The sequence below is a fragment of the Lates calcarifer genome, linkage group LG19 (genome assembly GCF_001640805.2).
Source record: "Lates calcarifer isolate ASB-BC8 linkage group LG19, TLL_Latcal_v3, whole genome shotgun sequence".
Taxonomy (NCBI): domain Eukaryota; kingdom Metazoa; phylum Chordata; class Actinopteri; family Centropomidae; genus Lates; species Lates calcarifer.
This window is the reverse complement of record NC_066851.1, coordinates 21,172,963-21,185,756: the sequence shown is the minus strand read 5'-3', so window position 1 is coordinate 21,185,756 and position 12,794 is coordinate 21,172,963. Positions and strand designations below refer to the sequence as shown.

The 12,794-nt window shown below is 39.4% G+C and overlaps 1 protein-coding gene across 1 annotated transcript in view; it reads right to left on the bottom strand.

Moving 5' to 3' along the window:
* gfra4a (GDNF family receptor alpha 4a) overlaps positions 1-12,794 on the bottom strand; it is a 116,447-nt gene that overhangs the window by 58,537 nt on the left and 45,116 nt on the right. The gene's annotated exons all lie outside the window — the stretch shown is intronic.

The window sequence follows — 12,794 nt, the reverse complement described above, 5'->3', positions numbered from 1 at the left end:
CTAACAAGTTGTTGGTTTTAGTCGTTTCATGAAATTTACTGACTATTGAATGACACCAGCCTTGACCTTTGATATACAGCAATTCTATCCATTGTCAGTTAACAGTAAATTTACCATCTGCTAGGAAGAAAATACAACAATTATCTTGTAATACAATATTATCTTTAAGGACCTAATAAGCATGTTTTGACCTGTCGACGTGAGCTATATTCCCACACTGTGCCTATTGGAAAAGTCTGAGTTACAACATTTATGTTCCTCAACTGCTCATAAGGAAACATAGGACTTTTTTATATCATTTTTGTCTAACATTTCTGATTTGTCTCTCACTGTGTCTTTGCCAACAAAACATTGGCTTTTCCAACAGCCATCAAAATAAAATACTGCACAGACTGAAGGGATGCTGCTGTGCCCAGCTGAAGGAGAAACTCTCTTTTGTGCTCATTGTCCAAAAGCAAAAACTATTACATAACTATTTGTATTTTTCAGCAAAATATAAAGTTGTATTGGTTATTGTCCAGTTTTCTACTGATGGGAAATTTCAGTCTGGCACTCAGTTAACAATGCCAAAGTCATAAATACCTTTAAAAATGCAAACACACAATACTCATCATCTATCTGAAAATATGTCGAGTTAAACATTGCAGATTTAAATGTCTAATCAAATGCACCAAAATACAATTTTTGTTGCTGCCAGTTTCAAAATAAACGTTTCACCTTAGGTAGTGAGCTGTGAGCTCTAAATCTCATTCACATTAGCAGGTGAGGCTATCATCTGTACTGACTTAATCTACAGGAAAAGGATCAGGGTATTTTGCTCGAGGAAATCTTCGACCTTTCAGAGATGTGACAGTCTCTCTGATCTACTGGCCATCATTTAAGTTCACCATTTTAGACATGAACATCCATGTTGGAGCAGTTTTTGAAGAGACAGCACTTTATTTTTAGGGGTTGCCAGCAAAAAAGTTTCTGCTCAACAGGAACTCCTCGGGAGGCCTTTCCCAAGGGCCCAAAACAAATACAGGGGCTTCCCACAGCAAGTTTGCAAAGTCCTGATGAATAATGCAAATTCATTAAGCCTGTGCATCACACCACCTTTTCTCAGAATACTAATCATCCTGACAGTGTAATATTAGAGCCCTGTGTACCTCATGTGAACTCTTATCTTAACCCTTGCACACCATAGAGCTGTAAACATGAACTAGCTTGTTTACGCAAATTTCACATTACCCTTAGCGTTCCTAAAATGCCACTCTGAGGGGGCCCCCGATGCCAACTTGCCAACATGCCTGGGGTCCCTGATGCCTTCCATTACGTTCCAGGACAAACGCTTATCAGTCCAGCACAAACAGTTGGGTTGAGTAAACATGTTTACAAAGTTATGATCTGAGATGAAACACGCTCTCCTGATTTCCCACTACTGGTAAACATGTTTTCTCACCTAAGACACTTCACACTTCTCCTCAGTTCCCTGCCACGTAAACACGTCCGGTTCATTTTTTGGTGAGTGAAGATTTATACCCAACTGACCCGCTATCGCCCAATACTTGCCTGGCAGCATGGCCCCAGTGTTATATCAACAGATGTCAGATTGTGTAGGCATCATAGTTAGGATAGGAGAAAAGCACACTCTGCTCTCTTCAAAACTGGGAGTGCTGCACTTGACCTTGTCCATTCCAATTACAGCAGCCCTGCAGCCACCATCACACAGTGTGTCTATTGTCATCGGCTTGATAAGACCATAATGTGCACAGTGTAAACCTGCAGCTACACTGCAGGGAGAGCAGGGGTATGGGATACATACAGTCACGCACATAGGACTGCATTCTCATCTCACGTCAACAGTCGCATGGAAAGTCAATACCTATTCCACGTTTTAGGGAAATCACTCCAGTCAAGATAAAAATACAGGAATGGAAAAGGGATCTTTATCAAAGAGAAGAGATTTAGAAAAAATGTTTCTAAAACAGGGAGGCAATTTGAAATTTTGCACTTAACCTGAGGGTTTTTTATTTCAATGTATTGTATCTCTTTTACTTAAATTTTTTTATGATAATATTAATTTCAGATAAAGAGGAAATGTGTGACTTCCACCTAGCAGCTAGTCAGGGCATCTGTAAATGCTGAAGAGATGGAGGAGATTTGATTGTACAGTGTTTTGACAAATAAGCTCCAAAAAATATAAATAATATGCTATTTTATAATGGAAAATCAGACTGCCTTATCAGCTTTGTGTCCATTGGCTCCTACCTACTACAGATTACAGATATATAGTTTCATTAAAAAAAAAAAAAAAAAAAAACTCAAACTGAAGTAAATAGTCCAATTGATTGGAACTATGTTTAGCTGCAGATTAATACACATTTGATGTTCTTTTTGAATTAATTCAAGATATACTACAAGGGCCTTGTTTACACTACTGAAGAAAATATCACCCAGTGCAACTTAGTGCCTCATTACTGTGTTTTTAATAACTGTCTGGACACCAGTGGAACTCTATGGCACAGAGGAACAGGCTACATCAGTTGTCAGCAGGTCCAATATGTATGGGATTAAAAATATAGAATTTCACCAGACTCATCCTTTAAATATTGTATTTTGTAAAAATTATACTTCGAAATATGGCTGTAATTTTGTCTTGTGTGTCTGCATTTATTGCATTTCGTATTCCTCTTGTAAAGGCAGATGACCAGTTGATGAATTGTACTTAAAAGAAGAAGAAACAGAGCCATATACCAACCTGCTGAGGGGAAGACAGATGAAAATGTTTGGGCAATAGTGCTCAGTATATCAGAGGAAAGCTGTGCGACTTGTGTAGAGGCTCATAATGATCTGCGCCTTGCTCCAGTATGTTCTCAAAATCTTTCTGGTGGCCTGGAGACACTGGCCATGAAGTCATAACATTTACAGTTGAAGTCTGCTGACCTTTGTCAACCCTTATCTCTCTCTCATGTCATACACTGTCAGCTTGCTAAAAAAAAGAGGAAAATATGTCCACAATTACTTTAAAAAATGGTAGAAATAACTCCAAACACTTTTGCAGAGTTTCAGATAAACAACACTGAGGAAACCAAAAGTGGAGGCTGGAGCAAATCTGTCTGTGGTCTGTCACACTATCTATCTCACTATCAAGGTGGCAATCAAAAGGTATGGCAGGCCAGAGGAAATGGCAGTAATGACAGACAAAACTCCTGACTGCAGAAGGTCTGGGTTAATAGCCTTTTGTATGGTTTCGGGTGCTCTGTTTCCATGGGGACATTTTATCAGAGAACCCATAGCTCTCATCCACACTTTGGTACAATGTGATTACCACCAGACAAACACCAGGAACACCTCATAATCATCTACATGTTATCATCCAACCACACATTGTTAGGTCTTCAATGATCTAAATAATGTAGGAGATAAGTATCATTAACCCCACTTATAGATCATAGATCATCAATCAAAATCTAATCTTGAAAAGCTTCTCAGTTCAGTTGTGTTTCTGGTGGCCAACCTTACAAATCTGAGTTCATAACAAATCCACACTCATGATAACTCTATCTACTTACACTGGCTTTCTTATAGAGCCAGGTAAAACAGCACAGACTGTTCATTTGTTAAATGTAGCATTGGTTGCATTTAATCTGCCTTTCCATTCAAGGGAATACATCAACCAAATGAGAGAAGTCTTTTGGCCTTGAAGGATGAATTTTAATTAAGGTGTGCAAGGGAACTCAAAAAAGGTCATCACTCGCTCTTATCTAATCACACGCCTTTCAGACTCTTTCAAGAGGTGAAAACATTCCTGCCATTCTCACAAGCTCACTTTTTCAAATCTGCATTTCAATTAAATGTCTGTGGTTCAATGGACAAATGCATGTAATTAATTAGGCCTGACTGAATACAAATGCAACACTGAATGGCCTAACTCATAATTAACTGCAGCAGAGATCAAATGTCTTACTGGCACCTTCCTTATCTCGGCTGGCCCGGTGGGGAGATGATATGATCGATATTACTTCTTGTGTGGGATTCCCAAAAGTATCAAAAGATCATTTTAATTCTGTTTAAGCTAAATTCTGTCCAAATGTTTTTTAACCTTTATTCATCTAGGGAAAATTTGCCACACAGACACACTCTTTCATCAATAACCTACTTTATATCCATGCAGTTACAAGCTATAAATTCATAACAGGGAGCTGCAAGAGGCTTTTACTATTGGTGACTGAGCAGTGCCAGTCTGCTCACAGGCACCATGAAAATAGTTGTTGAAGGAGGGAGAAGCGTTAATTATTTAACCGAGCCTGATTTTTCTATCTTCTGAAATACTGCAAACTATCAAACTATTTTCAAAATTAAACACAGCTCTATATTACCTGGAACCGCAGTTTGCTGCTTCAATGAAATAAATCTAAAACCTCAAAATTTGCGAAGGATACATTTATGGTTTATCACTTTCAGACTAGAGAAGTCTATTTGGCCTTGCAATGAGAAGCATTTGGATGTCAGAGTCAATGTGCAATCATATCTGTTATCAGACTACACAGTTTCAATAGCATGAGAAAAGTGACGGCTCAATCTGTAGCGAGCTCTGACACGATCTGCCACATCCAAGTGCTCGGTGTGTATTGTCAAGAGTTAAGATAAAAGACAGAAATGATTCCAGCATGTATTTGACTCGGGCTGACATAAAAAAAAGAGAAATTGTGGATAAACCCAACATTTCTCAGCAAAGTCCGGACAGCCTGGTTGGATTTATGACTGCATTTCAAACATATTACCCCCACCTAGTAGACGGGGAGAGCTTTACATGTGCGTTTGACAAATAAAAGATATCCTTTCCGGTCAAGACTCATGCAGCTCTATGGCACTATCTGATCTGATTTATAGTAATACATCTGGTCTCTTCATCATCCACCCTGCGATGTTATCATTCAGTGCCAGATGTATCCAAAGAGCGGGGGGATATAAAACACAATTACAGTGGATTTTCAACACCTCAAGTGGATTCAAGACCTCGGATTCTTGTAGATCTCCGCATTAGCCATACAATTATGCTGTTATATACCATGTTGCGAAGTGTCATGCATTGAAATATCACAGGAAATTTCTAACAGATGCCTGTGCTTAGTCTAGAGTGGGCCAGTGGGGAATAAAGTACACAGGATTGCAGGGAAAGACACAAAGAAACCACGGAGACTGGCACTTTATTGGACTCCAATGACAGCTACTCTCTCCTCACAGCTGAGGAACAAAAAGCTGGTTGGATGCAGCTGTCTGTCGCTTTGTGCCGAAGTCAGAGAGCTCATCCCTCACAGACACAGACGGAGGGACAGACCAACTCTGTGCAGCTGAGTGGAATTCAATTGTGGACTTAGGTTCGACTGAAACTCATTGTTAAAAGTTCCTCCTCTTCTCTCTGCCTCAGAGCTCGTCAGCCTAAAAATCGAGTGCTGCGAGGGGCTCAGGCTCCACGGCCTCTCATCTTCCTTCGATGGGCAGACACATTTTTCAATTATGCACACGAGGGAAGGGAATTAGAGGCCTAATCCCAGCCTAATCCCCAAACAAACAGATCTATGGCCTCCATTTCCAGAGAAGCCACTCCAGCAGCCCCCTCTACCCCCACCTCTGTCTCCTCCTGTTAAATCTCTGCCCCTCCACTAACCCGGTCAGGGATGGAAGTCCTTTCGGCTCTGATAGTTCCTTAAATTGATCTCTGCAAGCATTAGCCACGTTTGAATGGTACTTAGAATCAATTCAAACTACCACTTGCGACTGTTCTTAGTTGTCCACTAGTCATTAAAAATGAAAAAGCTGAGAATTTGCTGTCATAGAATAACTAACCCACTCTCAGATAGTAATTCGACACCCAGAGAGGGGCAATTCAATTGCTTTACCCTCCTCCAGTGAAGATTACAGTTTATCATAGCAGGCACTCACACCTTCCTTTTCACTACTGTTCACATAACAATCATCCCACAACTGCAGATCTTTTTAAACCTCTTCCTATAGAGCTGGGTTCTGCTCTGTGGGCGTGCATCTACAATAAATGAGGTTTGTGGACAACACAGAGAGCTGCAAGAAAATATAAATGTTGTACATGAACAAAGTAGTCTTTAACACAATGTCCTTCAGCAGTACTGAATCAACAGTGCCAATCAGCTCTTTTCTAAAGTTAACTACTTATTATCCAAGGCAAACTCAATATACAGAGATAGAGCTGGCAGTAGCAGCACAGCAGCATGTGTGGACTGCAGCAGTTCAACAAGGTAGCCATGACGCACATGCAACACTGTCTTCTACTTGCCAAACACTTCAAACCAATTAAACTTGCTTACAATCCAAGATTGAACTAAAACAGTCCAAGAAGTCATCATCCCCTCATACGAGTATAATCTGCCAACACTATGTTCGGTCCAGTTTAGGGAACTAAAACTATTGGTTAAGGACAGGGAAAGATCACAGTCATGAACACTGATTGCTGACAAAAGACAGAGTGTGAACCACAAAGTAAAATGATTTTTTACACCCAATCATTCACTACAGCCTCCTCCCAAAGATGTTTTCTGATGCTAGACCTACATCACACTGGTTCTGTGTTTGCCTCTGGGAGTGGATAATCATCATTCATACTGCCTCAAGAGGTTACTTGTTGAGAAAACATAAACATAGGCTGTTTTACACATTTCAACAAAACATTCAATAGTGTGGGTTTGAATGGTGAATGCTTAAACTGCATAGGCTAAAACTCTTGAAATAACTCAAACCAACAAAGCACTGTGCAAGAAAACAAGAAAAAGGAATGGTATCAACTTATTTGAAGCTCAAACACAAATTGTGTAAACACACAAAAAGGCTATATCTACCCATTACATCATGCATGTACACCTGCTCCACTATCAACCTATCACACAAACTTGTGCTCTGGCTGTATGCTCCCTCCCTTGTTATGATTCTGTCCATGAGTGATTCCAGCCAATCCAAGGGTGGTCAGATCTCTCTCATTTCCCTTGACTTGTACAAGCAATCGATTCCACTCAAAGACGAAGGCCGCTGCTCATTCCCCCTGCCAGCCTGCTCCTAACTTCACTCACCATATCTCTTCATCACCTTCTGAATGCAGATGGGTGCAGGGGTTGTTAGAAGTGAAAAGGCAGAGACGGAGTGTTTTATCTGTAAAGGTTCCAGCAGTACACATCAGTGTAAGAGCCTCTGAGAAGATTTGTCTCCAATTAAGGAACGTGCTGTAGTAGATGTCACCTTGTGAGTGGATGGTCTTGTTAGATCTATCCATTTGGTTTCCTCATCATAAAGAAGAGTCAGTACACCATAGAAATGCATTAAAAGACCAAACTGCTACATGTTTCAGTCCATTAACAACACATCATGTATATTTGACGTTAATGTTGACCTACAGTGTTTGGTGTTGTGCTGCTGTCTAGTAAACCTGTTGCAAGAAGGGGACTGGTTGGGAAACCATGATGGTTGTCTTGTTGGTGAGTTCAAGCATGTTCAGACACCTGATATTTGACATGGACTTCTACACAACAACCTTTCTACTGCAAGACATAATTAAAATCAAATTAAGCTTTTCATGAAATCCTTTTATCGTATGGATTTCATTTTTTGCCAACAGACTATGTGAATGTAATGCCTATGTGCACCTTGCAATTTCAGATGTCCCTCCAAATTTCTATTTTTTTTTTTTTTTACATGAGAAATTATGTTAGTATTGGCTTGTCAATTTGCTCCTTGGCAGGTACAGAGGATCTTTTGATTCCTCTGTACCTGCCAAGGAGCAAATTTTGGTTCCAAACATTACATTACAAAAACTTCCTCTGTACCTGAATAAGAGCTAATCTGAGCTAAAATGTACTTTCAAATGCGGTAGAACAGACATTTTCAAAGGAGCATTTTACAGTATTGCAGGTGGCGAAACAGTCACAATTAAAGTAAAGTAAACTTGATTTGAAGTTAAAGACTTAAACATGCATAAAAACCACTGGGTTGTAGCTAAAGATATAAAATTGAGAGCACAAAGACAATGGCAAAATAGGGTGTTCTGATATCCAACACTAGTTTGAAACTTTAAATGCTGAAATTTATGAAACAGAAAAAACGGTTGCAATCTAGTCATGTTTTACATTTAAATATTTATTATAACAGCAGAGATGACCCTAACCCTGGGAGCAGAGACTGATTTCACAAGCGGGGAAGTTTTATCTATGTTCAATTATTCTGGTACATTTTAGTTTAAACATCAGATTTCTTTATGATTAATGCAATTTTTCCTAAAAAGGACATTTCAATTTGAAAACAAGTTCTCCATGTGGGCAGAGAACATGATTCTCTCTGTGGCAGAGAACATGATTCTCAGTTTTTATGCACCCAACTGTACTTTTACAGCAGAGTGTCAAGTTGACACAGTACTGTAGAAGATCTGACTTTTTTCAAACAGGTAATACTGTGGAAACCGATATATCAAAGTAACTTAAGATACATGAATTTTTCATTAGATTAGATAAAGTTTGGGGCCAATAAGTTTCACATTTGCACTATGGGCTCAGATCTCAGTGGGCAGTAATGTTGGTAAGTAACAAATCAGCTGCTGCAATGCTCCGAGATGACTTCCTTACTGGTTTCACACAGATGATAACAGCTTTATTACGCCTAATATCTGCGGTGAAATCCAGCACAATCAGCCTCATCACAGCGTGCTGTGTGTGTGTTGTCGAAGTTTAGAAAAAAGATGGAGATCACTGCTGACTTTGCCAATAAACCCAACATTCCTCATAAAGCTTCAGCACTTGGCTGGATTTATGACCACATTTCAAGCAAATTACTTCCACGCAGTAGGCAGAGAGACCTTTGCATGCCTTTGAGTTTGGCAGAAGGGTAAATGAAGTTGGGGGCTATGAGGTCAGAGTTCAGTGGGTAATATATGTCATCACTGTCGGGTGATAACCTTGAATCTCAGTGATGTCAGCCTTTCAAAAAAGAGGTTTGTTTCCAGGTTGGCCAAAATGCATTTTGGAATTTATCTAGTGTGCTTTTGATAACCTCAGAGGGTGGCAGACTTTTCTTAAATGGCTGTGGATGTAACCATCCAGTTAAAAGTCCAAACCAACAAAACTGGAGTTGCAGGTGGTCCAACAACAACCAAGCATGATAGCAGAAGATCTTCTTGTAAAAATCACCACTGAACGAGACTGATGGCTCTTTGTTTTTGCTACTGCAACTCAGAACAACTTAAATCCCACAGTCTTCAAAACACTGACACTGCATTAGCCTTTTCAATACCCAGACTGTTAAAAGAAACTACCTTGATACCTGTAAATCTCAACGACGTAGGCAGGTTTCCGTTTAATTTGTTTCAGAGGGACTAATAAGAGATGAGTCTGAAATGAGCTTGGGGTTGAGCGAGGACTTCTCCTAGACATTTCAAGTGCGTGGCATGTGGATCTACTGCTGTGTCCTCGGGGCAGCAGCGCACCAATGTATATAATACAGTCCAAAAAAAGAAAAAAAACTTGTTTAATGCCGTTGCTTCATGTGAACCATAATTATTGCCTGAGGTTCTCATCGTCTTGCCGCTGCTGACACAGGATTTTCATGTGGGTACGGTGAAGATGAAAGGATCTGTGCTGTCAATAAAAAGATAAATTTATTGTATGAGCAGTTGTGCTTTTATTGTATAATATTTGTTTCATCTACTGTCAAGATACTGTGGCTTTGAATTGCACAATCTTTAGTGTCAGCTGTTTATAATACGGGTAATCTAAGAATTGAGGCTTATTCTAAGTAACATTCATTGTAAGCTGCTTTCAATTGAGTTCCTCAGCTCAATGTTCCAGTACTTTTTGTAAAATGATACTTAATGTAAACGACTTCAACTAGAATCTAAATCAACCTCTCTGTTTGAGCTATTGAACAATTTCTTTGCTGTCATTCCCTCAGTGGTTTTAAACACTTTAGAAATTGCCACTTCATTTTATGTTCACACAGATTAAGTCTATCCACAGCTACGACTTCATACAGAATGCATGTACTGCATATGAGACGAGGAATTTACAGCAGCTGCTGTACCGCATGTGGGATAATATGTTAAAACTGTATCTTGGTAATATAAACGCACCAGCATCAATGAGCAATATCCATGTTCTAATTACATTCCTCTGCACAACTGTGTCCTGACTGAGAAATCATTCCCGTCATTCCATTTCAGCTGTTGCCTCCATATTAGTTCTACTTAATATCCTCAAGGTCATAACATTTGATAGATCATAATGTCAGCAGAGCCGGTCATAAATCCCCCGCTCCCACCCTCACCCCCCACCTCCTCATCCTCTCTGGCAGTTACAGTCTGCTCACATCACACCTTAATTGACGGGGAAAGAGGCAGACAGCACGCTCAGGCCAAGGCAATCGATTGTGACAAACAAATTAGAGACGAGTTTGAATGATTAAGTTATGTATTGATTTTGATTTAAACATTAACGGCTCGTGTACTCAGAGGGATTAGATGAAAAGACAAAATGTAATCAATGCTTCCTTGTACATATCAATGGGATTTGGCATGTGAGGAGATGGGTCAGTGGGTTAATAAGGGGGTGTGCAGACCATTGCATTGTGGTTGGTGGATAATGGATTAAGTGCAATAGATAAGATTACATGTAATAGGACTGCAAACATTTTAATCTCATACTGTTTTTTTTTTTTTTTTAAATCAACTGCAGTCAATTTTGTTTGCCATTTCCTTCCTAGATTAATTCCTGGGTGCCTTCAGTGGGAATATGATCTTAAGGAGTAAATCAAAGAGGATTTTACTAACTTTTACTTGTACTACAAAATGGCCATAATATATCTGTGAGCAGCTGAAAGGGCCGTTGATCAAAACTAATGACTCAATTACTCGTTGCTCTCAGGAGCTGAGAATTCTGGGTTTAGAGCTCACTTCCTGGCGGGTTCTCTGCAACATGCGAACAGAAATAAATGGGCATTGCAACAGGTTTTCTCACTGGGGATGTTTGACAAAAGTGAAAGCATAAAGTAGGCCTGTTCCTATGTAATCATTCATCTATCCACCAGGAACGTGGGTGAGGATGAACTTTGCAACTGGGCGACATAATTTGACATCCATAACACAGGTGCTTGTTTGCTTGCATGTGTTTGATATTTATAATATATAACAGTAAGAGCAGGACAGAGGAGACTTATACATTAACCTTAGCTGCAGTAAATGTGTAACCCGAGGGCCTGAAACTGCAGGTGAAAGGAATAAGAAAATATGACCAAACCTGCAAATGAGGTACTATCGTGTGTGTGCATGTGTGGGAGGAAGAGGGAATGTGTGAGAAATGGAGCTCTATGTACATCAGCCACATTAAAACCAGTTACAGGTGACTGTGCTAATTCATTTTTGCAATAACTTGGGTCTAAGTCGACTTTATCATCTTAACCTTTTTTCCTTTCTTGATGTCTCTTATGCAATATGACCTGCACACATAGTGAGAACAAAAAAAAAAAAAAAATCATTGAGCTAAAACACTAACACCTCGGGGTAATTTGAAGTTTCCAGTGCACCTGACCTAAATGTCTTTGGAAAGTGAGAGGAAACTGAAGCACCCAGGGGAAACCAACACAGACACAGAGAGAACATGCAAACTCCACATCCCAGCAGCAGAGGAGGAAGTAAACAAACAACAGGAACATCGAAGAATAGCTTGCTGAATGAATCATGCCATACTACATTATCCTGGTCCCTGTACCTCATTATGAGCCACTGAAAATAAACACAACAGGGAAACACAGATTCGGCTGGCATTAGCTAAGTCTTAAATTCACAGGGTTTTGGTAATACTCATTTATCATAACACTGAATCACACCTATTATAGCAACCAGTCTCATCAGCCTGTAGGTGGCTGTGAACATGGAGGGAGGACAATTATGATCTCTCAGTGATATTTTAAAACTACACAAATTACACAAACATCTACAAAAACACAATCTATTTCTTATAAGATTAAGTATTTATGTGGTATGGACATTGTATGGTTATACTGCGGCACTGCAATAGGTCATTTATAAAAGTGTGACTAAAAACTAATGAGAATGTACAAAATGTAGATGACCTGGAAAATATTTTTTGTAATTCTGGCCATCATCCCTCTTTGTTTGACTTTATATTCTGAAATATATAATCTGGAAAAACTGGATTATAAAATGGGCTACTACTGATTCCAGTGACAAGTAATCAGTAACAGATTTTTCAGTTTATAACCAGTTACCTTTTAAGTGCATCTCACAAATGTCCTGCTTTGAAATGATAACAAAGGAATCCTTCTATTGTGAATCAGAGTTGGTTCTCAACACAACTACCACAGATCTGGTTCCAGTAAAGGGACCGTCCTGTGCTAAAAATACTGTAGGTGCTCGATGAAATCCCATGAAAATAGACGCCACCAAACTCTTCGTATGTGTGTGGTCCTTAGAGAATTCAATGACCTGGTTTACATAAAATACCCAAGCACTGATTCTATTGTAGGACATCAGTTCACAATAAAATAAAGATGGTTTGCATGAAAACACACTGAGGAAGGCTGAGAAAGCACCAGTAGAAGAAGTAAAGGTAATGAAAAAAAATGGCATAAGTATAATAAGAGCATTTGCACCCACTCCTGTTACTATTCGTGGTTACAGATGCATCATTTAGAATGAGATGCAGAATATGGGGGATACAAGCTGCAGCATTAAATAATTGGATTTGGTGATTAGTCCCACTGACTCTAATTTCCTGAACTGTGAA